Source organism: Aplidium turbinatum, chromosome 2 (assembly GCF_918807975.1).
Source record: "Aplidium turbinatum chromosome 2, kaAplTurb1.1, whole genome shotgun sequence".
Taxonomy (NCBI): Eukaryota; Metazoa; Chordata; class Ascidiacea; order Aplousobranchia; family Polyclinidae; genus Aplidium; species Aplidium turbinatum.
The window spans coordinates 54,714,131-54,729,069 of record NC_137473.1 but is presented as its reverse complement, the minus strand read 5'-3'; positions in this window follow the sequence as shown (position 1 = coordinate 54,729,069).

Sequence of the window (14,939 nt, the reverse complement as noted above, 5' to 3'; positions counted from 1 at the left end):
CTTTGTAACTACTGCAGCATCATGCAAACATAAAATAATACAATGCACAACAAGAGGTTACGCAAATGTGCCCTTAAATGGAAAATCTGACTCATCGGAAACTTTAACACCCCTCGGAGATATAGCTCTCACCTTTTGGAATCAGAGTCTTCGAACCTGTAACCAAAACATGACAATAATGCAAATACTTCGCCTGAAAGAGAGGAATTCAAAGCATCTGATATCGGAAATCGGATGTTTAATTGCGCAGATACGCCCAAGTTGAATCTTTTCTTCAACCCTTTGTTACACATGTAACAGACACAATAGGCTAATTTCACTTACAAAGATGTCATTGTTTTATGATTGTTTAATAATCCCATCCATTTGTCAATACTTTACATTGGACTGCCTCTGTGATGCAATGACAAGCATGATGGTCGATATAACTGCAGGCAGTAGCTCACCGCTTCGGCATAAAAGCATCATCAGCTCACCGCTTCGGCATAAAAGCATCATCAGCTCAGCGACACAATGAGGGAACGACCACATTCTCTTGATATGGTTTTATTTGAATAAAAAACTTTTGAAACAATAAGTGTGAACAGTTTGATGAGATTTTAGTAGGTGAGTAGACTTATCGATATTTAGAGCTTAGGTAGAGAGTTTGTATTGTTATACCAAGGCATGTCAAACCGTTAACGTAATCAGATTTAACATATTTACGATTACTTAAAATTTGCAGAAAACAAAAACTACATTAAAACAAATCTTACATCGAACGTGTTCGGCAACACATGATATCCTGTTAACAAATATGCAGTATTTTCTTCATCAGATTTAGATAAAATTACTATGTATCATGTGATGTGTGGCGTTTGTACCTCAAATCTTATTCATTTGCAAACTTCATTCTATACATTTGCGAACACCTGTACAAACTACTGCATATTGACCTGTTTAAAAATAACTGTGCAAAACAAAACGATATTAATATAACATAAGTACAATAGCGGATTCAAGAGAAGGTGAGGCACTAAATCACGCGCCCTCACAGAACAGAAACAAGGCATACAGTACAGTTGTTGTTTTTTTTTTCATTTCATTCAAAACGTTTTCCCTTTTCCAAAATTACCGTATACAACACTGTTGAAAACTTTGGCAAAATTATAATCATTTCCTTCGGGTTATGCATAAAAAAATTATGTGAAACTTAATTGCAATTACAACAGTAAGTGTCCTGTGGTGAAAATCTGTGCAAAACAAAATTTTATCTCGCAAACCTTGTAAACACCTGCTTTTACAGAAATCTAGTTTTACTTTGATCAAATCTTGTTGTTTTGTATGTGGTATCCAGGCTTACACAAGGTGATTGAAGATTTAGATTAAGTGGATGGGAAGGCAAGGAAGCCAATCTTTGTGTCCACCATCAGGCATGCCTTTAAACTAAAGTATCCTACCAAAGGCACAGCAGCATACTCTTGAGCGGTGCCTTTGATAAATGATAAAATGATCAATAACTTTGATAAAATGATCAAATACGAAGTGGTCTGCTGTTAGCATTCATCAAATGCTGGTGGCATTTGCACAATAATTTGCGAATTTACAATACAAAGTGTTATTTAAAACACACAAGATACTTAACAAACGATCAAAACAAAACTTAAACTTTTCTGAGGGGCAAGCCCCCAACCCACAAAGTGAACTATTTGCTTATTCAGGATTCAATTTCTCTATTAAGCATTTTATTGAAACATTATTATTTGTTGGAACTCTAGCGCCACCCAAAATGTTTGTCTAGATCCGCAACACCATTCTACTACTAATGCTACCTCTACTGTAACTTTAGCGTAAGTCGAATAAAAATTACATCATTCCTTGATTTTTTTAAATCAGCTATAATGTCTTTAACTTCATCCACTAAACACAATGTGTTCTTAGCTCGTAAACCGGATGTTGTTGACTTTAATAGCCCGATGCTATTGATTGTTGTAAAGCAGTGAAATACCGAGAATAAATATTTTATAACTGTAAGCTTTTCAAATATAAACAAAACAGAAAATGAATTCTACTCCGCTCTCCAGATCAAAACCACAACGCGGGAATATTTCACTAAACGCTAATTTCGAAACTCGTTTCACCAACTCTACGATGATCATTCATTTCCTTATAAAGAACAAAACAGGGGCATATAAATCAGACACTTGTGCTTAATCTAATTGCAAAGTTTTAGATATTTCAAACATCCTTGATGTGCAGGAAGGGGTGTTAAAAGACAGACCTTCGTCCCCAGAAGTTCAAACGATAAAAAATAAATCAATTATTATCTTCAACAAAAGATCTTGAAATCGTTGTGCTCAGCTGAGCAGTTATGCTATCAAGGTCTTCAAAGTTCTCAACGTAATAAACTCTTTCATCTGTTATATTTCCTGTTACTATCATTTAGAAATAAAATAAAAAACATTTTAAAATTATAATGTTGTATTATCTTCCACTCCGCCTAAATTTCTGGGGCTGCAGATTTGAAAGGAAAAATTAAACACAAAACGTAATTGTTTAATTTAATTTTTTGTTACATATCAATCTAAAACTGATTTCCAAAGAGAATCATTTTGTTTCATTTTATTTTCGAGAACCAAACTTTTCAATCTCGACACCATCAAGCCCCCGTCATCTATGACGCGCTTTTCCTCAATTCTGACACTTCTGCCCTTTCAACGCCAACAGTAAACGTAACAATGCCAAACGATCGAACGAGGTTGGTGCTCGCTGGTAAAAACTCACTGTCAGAAGATCTAAAACAAATGGAAAAAAATTTAAATTACTTTTTGGCATTCAATTACAATAAGCGGCACAAAAATCAAGCCACTTACTGTCGGTCCTTAAGCAAGATTAAAACTTGCTTAGTATCCAGATCTCCAAACCGCTCTGACATTCTGAAGTCATAAACGGTTTTGTTGAAAGCATGCGCTGTTTGGGTGGAATACTTAGTTCCCTGTATCCGGTCGATGGCGATCTAAAAAATTATTCTAATTTGTAATCACGATACAGAAAACATGCTGCCTCGGTCTGTAAACTATTTTAATTGTGGTTACCTACCTGGTAGATGAAATAATCGAATAATGTTACTTAGTGGAAGGAATAATTCCCCAACAATAATACTTCAACAACAACCGGAAAACTTCACTTTGTCAATCTCGATAATAGGCCCTTCGTCAAAAGTCTCTACAAGTATGCGAAACTACCAGGAATAATCTACCAAGGCTTTGTCAGTCCAAGGATGAAGATTCAAAACCAAATCAAATTACTTGGAGCACATGAACAAAAAAAGTTGAATAGAACTGGTTTTTCTCGAGGTATGGCAGCGTACCGCAATTAGGATGTTCACAACAATAAAGTAGTTCTATTAGAACCCATTTGAAAAGTAACGATGAATCGGATAGCCTGCACTCAATCGTATAGTTTATGCCTTGTTTATCACTTAACAAGCAGTTGACCAGGCGTCATTTTTAAATTACAGATCGATTTCGCTATCACAGCATCCCCAGGGTGATCATGTCAAGAGCCTAATTGTATAGTAGGGAAATTTGTTTGACATATCTGGCAACACGGATAAAGTTTATGCAGAAGCAAAGTATAAAAGAAGCAAAAGATGAGTTTTTTTGATTTTTTCGCTGTATTTTCGTCATAATGAAAGCAGGGAGAATGAAAGCAAGTTAGCCTCTATTCAGAAGCCACATACTGTATACCTCAAACTTACAGCTCGAGTACATGACATTGTACTTAGGTTAAATTGAGTTATATTTTTGAAAGAACCAAGTTCAATTTCCGCTTTGATAAATGTTTACTTCTGCAATGGTGTACAAAACAATCATTGCATCGTCACAATTAAATACTTCCGCTTGTTGAAATCGAATGAAAAAGCAATAATGATATTAACATGGGGAAATGCATAGCATCACTTAAATGGCCAAGAAATAACTTTAGTATAAGATAAAAAAAACACTGATAGAAGCTGTACATAACTCTTATTGTAGAAAGTAGGCTAACAATTGACCTTTTAATTGATGAAACAAATAGCCTAACTTTGCCAATACAACTAAAAATAAAACTGCAAATAAAACCTATTTACAATGAATCGATACTTGCAGAAAATCGCACCACACCAATATCAGACAATGGATAGGCCTACTCGAAAAATAGCGCAGACAAAGCCTTGGTCCAGTTCTTAACCAGTTTAAACTGGTTTGGTGATATGGAACCAGATGCATCGACCAGGAATATGATGTCGGGGTTGGAGGTGTCACAAACTGCAAGTAAATTTATTTGTTTACTGGATTTTCATTGTTTGGTGTTTGTTACTTCATAATGAGTAAAAAAAAATACATAAAGTTGTATTTTTTCAATTAAGTTCGTTTTTACAAAAAATACATCAAACTTTTGTTTTGCCAACAGCTTGGCCTCACTTCACACTTTTTAAACATTACTCAGTAAAAGATTGCAGCTGGAGGATTTTGTTCGACAATCTGCACAACAGCGCGTTTTGCAATTTCCTATAATTACATTACGTTTGGAATAAATTCCTTACCTTCATCATGTAACTTTGGATCAAAATTCCAATCTTTTTCTCCGTATTGTAAAACTTTCCGAAAACAGTAACCAGGGGTGAAATTATTTGAAGTCGTAAAGGGTTGGTCGAAACATGGAAATAAAAACTTCAAAATATTTTAAAACATGGAAGTGACTAAAAGTGACACAATTGGAGACAGCCTATTTTACTAATAGTTTACACTGGCCTAGACATCTGATAAAGGGCGGAAGCAAGAAAGAAACCAAATGAACTGTCCCTTGATTGTAGGAAAATATGGCGCAGCAATGAATTTGAACAATGTTTATTTCCCGCAATTTTCCCGTTCACCCTTTAGATCTGCATTGGTGAGAAGTGATAGATAACGATTTTTAAAATGATTGTTTAGAAAATACTGGATTAAGTCTTTTATTGGAATACCTGATTTACTAGATTTAGCAAAAGTAGGTTATTAGTGTTCGCATTACTTTTGTAATGATTCGATTGGTATTGATTCGATAATAATGTCCTGTACAGTAATGGTAATGCAATTGGTAATGTAAACTATAAATACTACAAAAAGTGCTCAATGCCAAACAAAAAGCCAAGCAGAGCGAATTAAATCAAATATAGTTATTACAGTCTCTAAACCCTTGACAGCCTGTTTCACCTAAAAGGAGGATCATCAAAAGGTCCTTATTCAAATAAAAGGACCTTCTGATGATCTTCCTTTTAGGTGAAACAGGCTGTCAAGGGTTTAAAGACTAATAACTATATTTGATTTTATTGGTAATGTATATACTCGATAGTTTATTCATTTGATAGATTCATATGGTAAAAGTATCAATGGTCACATTAACTTTGCAATTAAATTGAGCACAAGTGTCCGGTTTATATGCGTCTGTTTTGTTCTTTATAAGGAAATGAATGATCAGTGCAGTGTTAGTGAAACGAGTTTCGAAATTAGCGTTTAGTGAAATATTTCCGCGTTGTTGTTGTTGTGATCTGGAGAGCGGAGTGAAAGTTATTTTCAATTTTGTTTCGTGTGAAAAGTTGCCAGTTTAAAAATATTTTTTGGCATTGTTCTGTTTGCAAGTATCGGTATATAGCATTGAGTTTGCAAGCTAAGAACACATTGTTTTGGTGGATAAAGTTATGGACTGCTGCTCAGTTAAAATATCTTGAAAACATTGATTTTTTGCTTACTTTTTGTAGAGATTGGACATTGTCTTTGTTACATTGTTGTTTTTTTTTATTGGCTAAAGGCTAGCTTACTGAGGCTATAGCGTACCACTTTAAAGATGAAGACCGAAGTAGGTTAATAGATATAGTAGAAGTAGATTATTTTTATTTAGTGACTTGCAAAGCACTTAAAAATTTTTGAATGAAATAAGTTTGCAAATGTATAACATTCAAGACAAAAGAAAGATTTACATACACATTTTTAAATCTACATGTACATACATACATGCATGTGCTTTGTTTCATTGAACATCATCTTTCCTTACAGCTCAAGAAAGATTGAAGTTTAGCTATTGACAACAAGTGGATGCAATTGTTTAATTTGTGACAAAACAATGATACCTTTGTCAGTGAAAATATTGTTAATGTCTGTTGTATATGGATTGAACAAAGGATACAACATAGATGTGTCTACGCAATCAAACATCCAATCTCCGATATTAGATGCTCTGGATTCCTCTCCATCAGAAGAAGCATCTAAATTTTCATCGTTTTTTGGTTATAGCATTAAGTTTGAAGGCTTTAATTCAAAAAGGTGAGAACATGATCAAACAGATACCTCAATTAAGTCTCCGTATTGTTTCAGTAGCCTAAGTATCAGCTTTTTCTAGATGTAAGTGATATGGCAATAGGCTAGATTATATACAGCAGAACTTCATTAGGAAAGGTGTGTTATTTTTAGATTGTTGATCGTCATCAGATAAGATGTGTTTTGGAAAAAATAAACCCTTTCTACCTATCTTCTTCTACCAATTATTGTAGGCTACGTTTCAGATTCTCTTTTAGAAGTGAGAGCTGAGGTAAACTTCTAAACATGTCATAATCATTTTGCAGGCTAGTAATTGGAGCCCCTTCAGTTGTTGACCCTAAGCAGGTTGAGGCACAGATCTTCACTGCGACAACACAGATCTCCACGACTCTAAATGGTAAGAACGTTTCAAAAATTACATAAATTTTGAAAATAAATAGTATGAGAAAACTTTTACTCAGTCTGTTGTATGAATGGCACAAATATATTCAACATAAAATAAGCAATACACGATAAATTTAATTGCTATTGTATGTTTTTTTTTCCGAACTGCTGCTGCTTGTGTTCGTGATTGAAATTTTTGTAGCTGAATATTGTTTACAAAAAAACTTTAAGCTGATTTTTTTTGCAAATCTAGAACAGTTGTTGTTGATGGATGAAGCTAAAGCAAAATCTTTTTACGACAAATATAAAATCTAACAACTAAAAATCCCAAGTATTAATATATTCTTAAATGCCGTCAACTTAAAATATTAAATCATTCCGTTTAGAAAAATAAGAAATAAAATCCTGTGAAAATATTCGCAGACAAACCTTTGATGTGATTCCAGGATTTAAACAAACATTTTGAACACATTTTGGAAACATACCTTCCAGGGTTTTACCTCTTGATATAACACACAAAAATATTGTGATTGGTGCATAATTTATTGACGTACATCAGTATGTTTACAAATGCCATTAATTTAGTCATCGTCATTGCTTCAAATGTAAATATATTTTTTTCTACATTTCTTAAACTTCCATTTATATTTTGTTTTAAGCAACGGGTGAGGTATATTCTTGTTCCATCTTTCCACTCTCCAACTGCACTTCTCTTCCTCATTTAAGAGGAATGCGAGGAGATTTCTTTGGAATGAGCATCAGCATTCTTCCAGACAATGGATTAATTGTGAGTGGAATACGAAACAAATCAGTTTCATATCATATTAATTATGCGCTTCTCCAGTTTACAAACAACAGTTTATTTGATGTTGTTTATTTATTATTTATTTATTTATAGTTCGTGCATTACAAATATATATACTAGTATGTAAAAATATATACAAGTGAATACATACAAATATATATAGTTGTTTATTTACAATTTATTTATGTAGTTGTTCACATCATTTCGTTTATAGCCGACGATTGATTTGTTACAATACCAGGTTGACCACAAACCTCTTCATAATGTTTTCATAATTTATCTGTTAAATTATTGACAGCCTGGCTAATAGGCTAATATTAGTTCAAACACTTTTGACTTCCTAATATTCGTTTGTAGCTTATGACAATGGGTGGTTGTTGTGGTAAGGGAGATCACAATGGAACCACTTCGAATCTTTGTTAAAAGTGACGAGATTACGTTTAAAAGCTCTTCTGGTACCTGAAATGTATCAGCTGTGATGTTTCAGGCGTGTTCTCCTGCGCGAGTGAAAGTTTGTAGGGAAGATAATTTTACACCTGGCTACTGCTATCGGCAAGAACAAAAGGATGAAAAAACAGTTTGGAATTTTGATCCAAAATCCCGTGAAGAAGGTAAGGGCTGACTTCACAACTTTTGCATCGTTTAAGCAAATTGAAACTAAAACTCTCCATTTTAATCCTTCTGTATGCATCTCACAACAGATTGTTCGACCACATAATTATGACAACAAAAAGTTTGTTTTTCGCATTCAGCAAAAGAATGTATTTAAGGTAATAATGTACTCGGCTGGTGACACTGTTTGCTTTGCAAAGCGCTAAAACCAATGCATATCTGCGATGTACACAACTGCAAATATAAACCCATTTTTATAAGAAAAAACACTTTTTGTACAATCTTAGGCTTTTGTTACAACATTTATTTTACTCATTCTGAAGTAACAAACACCAAACAATGACAATTCATAAAGCAAATAAATTTACTCGCAGTTTGTGACACTCTAAACCTCGACATCATATTTCTACTCGATGCATCTGGTTCCATAACACCAAACCAGTTTGAACTGGTTAAAAACTGGACCAAGGCTTTGTCTGCGCTCTTTTTCGAGTATCCGTCATCTGCCGTTGGCGTAGTGCGATTTTCTGGAAGTATCGATTCATTGTAAGTAGGTTGGAGAATTTTTTTTTTATGTGCGTTGGCAACGTTAAGCTATTATTTTGTTGCATCAATTATGATAAAGTGATTTCAACTCTGAAATATACGATGCAAGTCAAGTATAGGCGGCAAGACTATCTTTTTATATATTACCAAAGTTATTTGGTAGCCAACTATATGGTGTTATACATTGTGCATTGTTCTTTATTCAACTCTTTCAAGCGGAAGTATTTGATTGTGACGATACAACCCTTGTTTTGTAGGCCGCTGCAGAATCAACCATTTATTAACACGGAAATTGAACTTGGCTCCATCAAAAATATAACGCAATTTAACGTAAGTGGAATATCAGTTATTTCAAAACTAACGTTCTTCTTTTTCCTTAATAATCTGCTTCTGGGTAGGCTGTTGGGATCACCGTCGCTTGTAAAAGTGGTTCAAATATTACTGAAGGTACAGATTTAAACGCCCTGGTGCTTAAACAAATTGTAATGCAATTCCTCAAGTATATATAATGTTCAACGTTTTCTGAATGTGTTCCAAGCATGGTTCGATTCATTGTACTGCGAAGGCTACATTTATTTGTGTACAATATGCACATTGTAGTCATTTATTTTCACATACAATCAAAATAATTTATAAAGAAAAACAGTATTTGCTTTACTGAGCCCTCAAAAATCATATAAAACTTTTAGAGCGCCGTCGACCGGATACAGGGAACACGGCGCTCCACCCAAACAGCGCATGCTTTGAACAAAACCGTTTATGACTTCAGAATGTCAGAACGATTTGACGATCCAGACACCAAGCAAGTTTTAATCTTGCTCACGGATGGAGAGTAAGTAATTTGAATTTTGTACCTCGTCTCACATTGATAGCAGGATACAATATAGCATTGTAGACAGTGGCATACGCATGAAAGACCATTGGTGTATTGGACTAGCATTCGAAAGCCGGAACTCAGTTCACCAGTCATGCACTATGACGAATGGTGTTCAAGTCAGTGAGTCCTTGCTTCATGCGGCTCTTTTGTTTGTCTTGAGGCTGCTATCTTGAATATTGTCTGTTGAATGCTACCATTGTAGGAAAAGCAGCAACGGATTGGCCTGTCTGGTGCTGCTTCTTTGCATCAGATCAATCACCGTCAGCTTACTGTTACGTAGAAAAGTTACAATAAGTGCTGTTTTAAGACTTATAATTTAAAAGTAATTGAAACAACTTTTTCTATTTGTTGTAGATCTTCTGACAACGAGTCTTTACCAGCGAGCGCCAGCTACGTTCGTTCCTTCGGCATTATTACGTTTGCTGTTGGTGTTGGAGCGGCAGATGAGTCAGAATTGAGGGTGAGAGCGTCATAGATGACGTATGCTTGATGGGATCGAGATGAAACGTTTGGTTCTTGAAAACTAAACTGAAAGAAAATTATTATTATTCTCTTTGGAAATAATTTTTAGATTGGTATATAAAAACCCAGACAGCAAATCAACCGTTTTTTAAATTGATTCAACATCGTTGACGTTGATTTGCTGTCTGGGAATGGTGATTGATGATCCTTCTTTTTCTTTTTTGCATCAAACTTTATCTTCTTTGCCACTCCAAGGGTCGAAAGACTTCGCCTTGTACCACCTTTGGGAAGTGGCGGCGACTCGGTCTAGAATTCAGTGGTTCCCAACCGGGGGGGAATTCCTCACTAGGGGGAATTTTGCAATTTTTAGGGGGGAATTTGGCTATAGGATTGTAAACCTTTTTAAGCCTAGTAAGTTGGCCAAGACTAGAGCGTTAAGGAGGAAACTATTATTAGATTAACTCCAGATTATTTAAGCCACTGTGCAGTGCACTACTGCGCTGACATGGATGCAGACCATCGCGTAGGCTTACTTCTTTTTCATTCAAATACTCGATGGTTTTCGAGAGGAAACGTAAACAAGCGAGTGTTTGAGGTCAGAGACGAGTTTAAATTATTTTTTGACCTTTAAATAAAATTGGAATTTCTTTTATTGCTGAATTGTGACAGATGGATTAGATTCCTTACTTATTTGGTTGATATGTTTAGTCCATTGAATAAACTAAATCTGAAAATGCAAGGGAAAAACACCAATATATTGTGTTTATTCAATCGCCATCTTTGTTCAAAGCAGATTGCACCTCAACATGGGTTATCTGTATCCATGAGTCATTGACATATTGATACCATGTGAATTTACAAACTGTAAGTTACTGCTTCCTTCTGGCTCAAGCCAGGTTGGAAGAGAGTAATTGATTTATGTCACTGTCATTAGGAGGTTGTCAAGGTACTAGAAGGCTCTGCTGTCCTGATCGCGGGGGGACTATGTTTTGTCTGACCTCTACCTTTCGACCACCCTGGCTTGAGTGGCCCTTCCAAGAGCAGATGCCAGTACCGCTCAGCATTATTTAAAGATGCTTTGGAAGCTTTCACCAGCAAGCTTGATAATTGAAAGAGAAAAGTTAGAATGAACAATTGAACATGCTGTTACTAGAGCTCGAACGATATATCGGTCAGCCGATATTTATCGGCCGATATCAGGAGCAGCCGATATATTGTATCGGCTATTTTTCGCCGATAAACATCGGCCAGCAAAAGCACTCATAACCAGTCATACATGCCTTTAGAAGAAACACAAGTTGCTCAAACGCGCATTTAAACTCTCTCGTTTTAATTACCTGCAAGTGCAAGCGGCTGCACACAATCCATTTTTGCACGCAGCACGTGGGTATGCTTTTAAATGTCTTGTTTTGTGCACGTGGAAGGGCGCTCTTCTAACTGCCTATTTAATTGGTGCTGCGTGGTTGTGCTTCTATTTATCGGGATAGTGGCGGTGACACCGGTCTTTGTGTGCGAATCCTAGCAGAAACTTATGTCGTGTTGGACTGATTTACGATGACAAAAGATGTTCTCTTCCTGGCATGAATGCTGAGAAACTATGTTTTTGAACTACAATTCGAAACTGTTGAACTTTGATTATTGAATTGAACACAAAACAGCATTGCATTTGGTTGTTTCTTTTTTGTTTGGTGTTTTTTTGTGATTAGTGTTAAGAATGATTTTTCCATTACAGCAACCAATGTATAAACTTTCTTAGACTGGTTTGTTGCTTAATAACTTTGTTGGTAACAAATTTTTCGTAGTTGATATATATCGGTTGAAATATATCTGTATCGGGCTAAAAATTTCATAAATATCGGTATCGGCATCGGCCTGAAAAAGTGATATCGGTCGAGCTCTAGCTGTTACTATGTTTAAAGAATTATCATCGGTGCTGGTTGTTGACGGCAAAAAAGAAATTCTTCCAAAGTTGGAGAAAGAATTGATTTTGCAACATCTCACAGCAGCATTAGTAGTGGAATTCATTCGATGTTTTTCTGACATTTATGACGATGATCTTGATTTAATATGAAATTCATTCCCATTGTTGATGGAAAAACTTCCCGATAAATTACAGGATGAATTTTTAGAACTCAAAACGGATTCTTGCAAGAGACTTATTCAGAGAAAAATCAATCACTGGATTTGGGCCATTAATGTGTAATTCCTATTTCAAAGTGGCAGAGAAATATCCTTCTATTTACTTCCACTTATCTATGCGAATCAGGTTTTTCCACTCTTGCAAATGAAAACAAAACAGAGAAACAGACTAGACGTGGAGAATGATATTCGTTGTGCTCTTTCCAATACTCTTCCAGCATTCATGAGTTGTCGAAAAGGCACAAGCTTCACACAGACTGTTAAATACAATAACTCATAACTTTTGAATGTATTCTTTGAATGAAATACTTTTCAGCAACGTTCTTCATTAATTAAATTATTTTAGTATGAAAAGGAATATTAGGCCTACAGGCTAAAAAGCTTATTACTAGTGAAAGTTTAGTTTATTTTCCAAGACTTAGATTACAATATTAATGTAAACGAGTTTTTACCAAACTAAATTTAAAGGGGGGGAATTTAAATTTGAATATCGACAAAAAGGGTCCACTGGGTAAAAAAGGTTGGGAACCACTGGCTAGATGTTTGGGCAGGTGCTGTCGAGCAGTCACTGAATTGATTCGTCATCCGGTTCACGTAGACTACGCACACCATTTGGCGCATGATAGATGGCGCAGTTGCAGATGGTGCGGTCTGCGATTTGTTTCTCCTTACCACGCTCACAGATCGCGGATGGAGTCATCCCCCATTTCTGCATGTTGGAGCAGAATAGTCCGATGCCAGTACGCAAGCGGTTAAACCACACCCAGGCCTTCCCTGGTAGAAGCATTCCGGTTGGGTGGGGGCCGGCGTCGAAGATGAAACTTTGGAGTCTTAAGGAGTTCGTCTTCCACTCCGAGCTCCATCAGTGCTTGATCTGATACAGATGTTAGCAATCACGTTTTCCAAACTTCCAAAGTTCTGCTTGTTGTGTTTGTGTTCCATTGATTCAAGTTGTTTAAATATGTCAATTTTTGTCGGTCACTGTTTCTTTTTCCTTCTATCCATGCCTAATAGTGGTAATTTTTCAATATCTCCATGTCTGTTAATATGACCTACATCAAATACCTATATATATAACAACAGTAGGAAATAAAACAACTAAGTTTTGCGTCTTTTTTAACTGAATGTGCTGTTTGAAGCCTCCAGCTTCAAAAACACTGTGGGAACTGTCTGACTCAAGTATTTATCCAACTTATTTATGAAGTATGTATTTTATGAAATATTTTTCTTGAATTTATTATTATTAGGCAGTGCATCCTACGGATCCGTAATTGGGCTTCTCTCTTGCACCAGCTTGCTGGGCGTGCAGTTGTTCTCTTGCGTTATATTGTCCTTTTCATTATTTTTGTTATTTATGAAACTCTTGTTTTTTTTTAAGATAATAGCAACAGGAGAAGAAACAGATGAAAGAGTTTATTACGTTAAGAACTTTGATGACCTTAATGGAATAGTTGACCAGCTAAGCACAACAATTTCACAATCTTTTGTTGAAGGTAATCAAGTGACTACTTATCCTTTAGTTGAAAACCTGCTGGTTTATTTTATAATAAACATTTTAATTTGATTCTTGTACAGGGCTTAAACTACAAATTTTGTGTAGTCACCACACTCACAATACAAGATTTCCACTGAATTTAATGTGAAAGATTTCTCTTAATTCTGTTACTAAACTGTATTTCACGAACATTCATTCTTGAAACAACCCAATCAGCTGTAAATGCCAAGACTTTAAACGTTGCGAGTCTGTCATTTAAAGTGTTAGGACCACTTAATGAGTGATTCTGATACCGTGAAACAGTTTTGTCTAAAGCGAAAACAGCTCGCTAACTTGACCTCACTTAAAATCTGTCGTAATCACTACTATGGAATAATGACAGACAGAATAGGACTCTTGTTATTTTTATTTCTTTTAGCCTACCTTTAGCTACCCAGACAGCTAAAATCCGTCATTTTTACAACGTCTGTAGATGTTGACTCAATGTAAAGATAACGAATTTGCTCTTTGAGAAATATTAACGGTCAAAATAAATCTAATTTTATGCCAAAGTTTAGGATCACTCCATGTCAAATCTTCCTGTAGTCTTCCACAAAGCTTAGTAAATCTTGGACTTTATATACTGTATTAAGCTTAAAATTCTTTCAGTCGATGATGCATACAGTATTTCTATAATTCATGATCACTCGGCAGTCAAAATTATATTCACTCAATATATTGCAACGTATTTTATTTTAAATTATTCCTAACCAGGATCGCTCGCCGCAAATCAAACAGGAAACAGACTTTTGTACGCTGAGTATGGAATTTCTATACAAGCTAGCAAGAGACAGGTAAGACTGTAAAGAGGAAAGCGAAACAATTCCACCTTTCAATCCTTTGAAAATTGATTTGATTTTTGTTTCTTTGGTTTCTTTTTCTTAATTTTAAACATACATCTTGTCGCATCGTTTCAATCTGTTTACGACGTAACTGCTGTAGTTCCGTCACTGTTGTCTTTGTTCAATGTCTGTTTGTCCTATCGCGCCGAAACTGCCGTCCGAACTTGTAACAAACGCGACTAAATCAACATACAATCGCTTTGTGCGCGTGGGTTCGAATCCCACTCAGGACATGTTGTTTGCTGAGAAACACTCTTATCTCCCAATTTCAAGACTTTGGTATTGCACTGGACACGTCTCATCTTTAACAAGAATAATTCAGGAGACAAACCAAGGGTAAGAAAATTTTCTTTTAATTTTTTTCAAAATTATGTTTCAAATATGATTAAGGCAACGCACTCGAAGCCGATGTCGCCAACAA